This window comes from Triticum aestivum, chromosome 4B (assembly GCF_018294505.1).
Source record: "Triticum aestivum cultivar Chinese Spring chromosome 4B, IWGSC CS RefSeq v2.1, whole genome shotgun sequence".
In the NCBI taxonomy this organism is placed as follows: domain Eukaryota; kingdom Viridiplantae; phylum Streptophyta; class Magnoliopsida; order Poales; family Poaceae; genus Triticum; species Triticum aestivum.
In genome coordinates, this window is record NC_057804.1 from 640,760,954 (window position 1) to 640,765,683 (window position 4,730).

The following is a 4,730-nucleotide window of genomic DNA, read 5'->3' on the forward strand; positions in this document are numbered from 1 at the left end:
CAATTATATATATTGTTCTCACATAAAAACATAGTCCTTCCCATTAATATGCCGACTACTGGAAATATATATATAATTTTCTTATCGGAATATGATGGACTATTAACATAGACACAAGGAATAATAATTGAAGCTACAAACTAATCAACAACGGGTCATGTGCTCCACGCCTTTGTCCAGCTAGTTAGTTAATAATTGGGGTGAACTCAGGAGTGTTTTGAGCACATTCGGTGGATTATTGAGCTTTAGATGTGATGGTAGGCAGCGTTAATTTAGGATTTACTACTTATATATCATGATCACAACATATGCTATAATATTTCATGAGTGTTTTACTGATCACCACACATAACTATGCTTCTACTTATGTGTCATCGTTGCTTTGAGAGATGCTACTAGTGAACCATGAACTTTGGTCCAATTTTCATACATAAGTGCTTCTCCAACTTATATTTACATGCATTTTTATTTTCTCCAATTAATTATTCCAAATTTACTAAAATACTTCCAATCACATTGTACCACAAATTGTTTGGGGTTTTTCTTTGCGAGGTGAGTTCGCCATGCCCGTCGTCCTCTCCCTAGCAACCTGATCATCATATCCATACGAGCTCAGGGGTGAGCAGTTCTGCCTGCCGACGACGCGGCGTCCTGCGATCTAGGACGAGAAGGCAGGGGTCTTCTTCGGAGGCGGAGACGAATGGTGGGCCAACAGTGTTGGCCTCTTGGGAGTTGACGAGGCAGGGTGTTCCTCCTGCTGCGAGCTGCTCCCTACCATTGTCACTTCATTGGCATGATCTGGTGTTCACCGAGGGCTGCAATTCCCAAAGTTGTTCTTGGTGTTTGTAGATCCTCTTAGCTGTTCTTTAGCATCTTGTATGGTTGCCATTTCTGTTTTTTTTCAGTTGTATCATGTTGTTTCTATGTTTGAAGGTTGCTTCATCTATAAAGTGGGGCGAAAACCTTTTTGATATATACCATGATCCCAGCATAAGCTATAATATTTCAGCAATGTTTGATTGATCAGTACACATACCTACACTTCTACTTATGTGTCATTGTTGCTTTGAGAGATGCTATTAGTGAACCTATGAACTTTGTTCCAATTTTTATTGTTGCCGCGCCTCCCTCGCGGCTGCCCTCCTCTCCCTCGCGCTCTGCTCACTCTCCCTCGCCGTCGCTCTGCTCACTAGAGAAGAAGGAGAAGTTCAGAAAAGTTCAGACAATGGTGGACACAGGAGTTTTTCCGGCGCACGAACGCCCCCTTTTCTTCCTCGAGCACGAACTCGATAGTGTCACCCTCTTACAACGGAACCGTGCGGCTTTATACCCCGAGCCAGCGCACCGGGCACGCACCCACGCCTCCACTCGCACCCCGATCGTGCATGCGCTCTCCGCGCTCTGACCGCACCCACGCCGCGCCCGAACGCGCGCTTCTCGCGGTGAGCCTCGCTGGATCGCGCCCGATCAGCCCGCACGGCTCGCCAACAGACCCACACACACACGCACGCCTACGGTGTACACTTGCACGGCCACCCCGTGCACCACACGCACGCACGCACACACTACTCGCCGCGGACCCGACGCGCCCGACCCGGCCAGCTCGCGCCCATACACGCGCTGGTCATGCCCGGTGCATCGCCGCGGCTTATTAGTCCAACACTCGCGCCCTAAGTCGCGGCTCAAAGCAGCCCGACGTCTTCGACGCCGTCGTCCACCAGCAGCGCACGCCCGGCGACCGGCTCCTTCCGCATCAGGGGACACTCCCTCTTGAAGTGCCCCCTGACACCGCACTTGTAGCACTTCCCGCGGCGATTGTCCCCGCCGCCTGATGCCGTGCTCGCCGCACCGTCGTCGTCGTCCTCTCCGCGTGCACCGCCCCGACGCCGCTCGCGCGCACGCCACTGCGCCATGGTGTACAGCAGCTGCTCACCGCCGCCTTGGTTGCCTCCGTCCTGCCCGCGTCGTCGCAGCCTCTCGAGAAGGCCTTTACCCGTCCCAGCGCGTCCTCGAACGCCATGTCGTCGACGTCACAGAACTGCTCGATCCCGGCCACCGCAGGGTATAGCCGGTTCGGCACTGAGTCGAGCAGCTTCTTGATGAGGGTGACGTCCTCCAGGGTCGAGCCCAACGCCGCGTATCGCGCCGCGATTCCACCGAGCCTGCCGGCGAAGTCGTCCAGGCTCTCGGCGTCCGCCATGCGCAGGAGCTCGAACTCCCCGCGCAGGGTGCCCAGCCGCGCCGCCCGCACGCGGTCCGTGCCAACGAACCGAGCCTTCAGAGCAGCCCACACCTCTGCGGCGGTCTTCTTCGCCGCCACCTGCAGCAGCAGGTTCTCCGCGAGCCCGCCGAGCAGGTATGCCCTTGCCGGCTTGTCCTTCTTGGCGATCACGGCCGCCGCCGCATCCTCTGGCACGACCACCGCCTCCCACAGCCCGGCCGCGTCGAGGTTCGCCTCCATCTTGATCGCCCACGCCATGTAGTTCTCGCCGGTGAGCTGCCGCACAGCCTGCGGCAACGATCCGCCCGTTCCGCCGGCGTACGGGACGATCGACATCGCCGGCGCGCCCTGACCAGACCGTGGCTCTGATGCCAATTGTTGTTGCCGCGCCTCCCTCGCGGCTGCCCTCCTCTCCCTCGCGCTCTGCTCACTCTCCCTCGCCGTCGCTCTGCTCACTAGAGAAGAAGGAGAAGTTCAGAAAAGTTCAGACAATGGTGGACACAGGAGTTTTTCCGGCGCACGAACGCCCCCTTTTTCTTCCTCGAGCACGAACTCGATAGTGTCGCCCTGTTACAACAGCACCGTGCGGCTTTATACCCAGAGCCAGCGCACCGGGCACGCACCCACGCCTCCACTCGCACCTCGATCGTGCATGCGCTCTCCGCCTCTGACCGCGCACGCGCCGCGCCCGAAACCGCGCTTCTCGCGGTGAGCCTCGCTGGATCGCGCCCCATCAGCCCGCATGGCTCGCCAACAGACCCACACACACACACGCACGTCTACGGTGTACACTTGCACGGCCACCCCGTGCACCACACGCACGCACGCACACACTACTCGCCGCAGACCCGACGCGCCCGACCCGGCCAGCTCGCGCCCATACACGCGCTGGTCGTGTCCGGTGCATCGCCGCAGCTTATTAGTCCAACAATTTTCATACACAAGGGCTTCTCCAACTTACATTTACATGCATTTTTATTTTTTGCAATTAATTATTCTGAAGATACCAAATAATTCCAAACACATTGTACGATCATAAATTATTGCAACTCGTAAAGCTAGTGAGACTTACAACCTAGTTAGAACCGTTGGGACCACAAGTAGTTTCTTAATTTATTTTCAACTGTTGCTTGAATGAAGGTAGGGGTGTTGCCTACGTATTTATAACTTGGTTTCTCAATTGTGGGGAAAATTACCCCTTGCTACAAACCCTTGCATCTGGACGTCCAAAATATACGTACCATGCGGGAATCCTTGGAGTACTGGTTGTCGGATATAATAGTTGTATATTGCTCTAGGATTCATTAGTCTATTAATTGCCCAGTTTAGATGAAGTATTTACCATTAGACGCAATGATAGGTTGTCTAATTGTAATGGAAAAAAAGATGCATTGCCTATATGACGTGATCCCAACATAAGCTATGTTTTGTCAAGAATGTTTGATTGATCATCACACATATGTATGCTTATATTTTACCATTGCTACCAGAGATGCTACTAGTGAACCACCGCAGGTCGATGTTCAGCTCCATACCCCGGACCTCTTCCGTATCGCCCTTCCCGCGGGCGATCTGGGAGCGCGCCGCGGCCGCCTAGGGTTCCCTCCCCCACCGCCATCTCCCTGGCCGCCGCCGCCGAGAGACACAGGGCAAAGACCTTGTGGTGTAGCGGCGGTAGGGATCTCCTCTGCAGAGGTGAGGGTCGGGTGCGGGGGCCTCCTCTCTTCTGCATGGTCGGGCATCACGATGTCCTCTTCCCTCGGCCCCGCCACGACGAGCTCACCGGCATGCAACCCCATGGTGTGGTGGCTCTGATGTGCCCCGGGAGTGGGCACTGGCCTTCATGGCTGCCCAGATCCAATCTGGGATGGCAACGGTTGAGTTGGGGGTGGACGATAGCCCAGCGGGACAGTGGTGGTGTCACACCTGTTCTGGTTGCACACTGGCCAGGGCGTGGAGGCGCTTGGTTATGTGGCGGTTTGGCCCTAGTGATCTTCGTCTACCGTGGCGTCTACTGTCGGACATCGAGCTCTTCGATCTGGCTACTGACAAGTTTTGGTCTTCACCCTCAGAGATTTATACAAATTGGCGTACATCGTCCCTGAATATCTAGATCGGAAAGGCTCCGGTCGCGCGCTCATATTATCAGCCGACACGGCTTCATGAGGGCGCGAAGTGAAGCCTCGCTTTCTTATTGGAGTCATGGGACATGTCTATGTCAACATTCTCATGGCATTGATAGAGGTGGAGAAATTCATGGCGGCCGCGATTGGCGGTTTTGAAGCGTTGGCGGAAAAGTGTAGTGGATGCGATGAAGACTGTGTGCTAGGTGTTTGGTGAGACTTGCAACAGCGGCCTCGACAAGCAGGGGTGGCAACACTGGAGGTCTATAATTTTGGTGGTGCTCCTCGAGTACCGAGTCTTGATTCCCAGGGTGAAAACCCAAGGTCCAATCTGCATTGATTGTACCTGGTAATGACCTTGTTGAAGGCATTATTTTTGGGTGAAC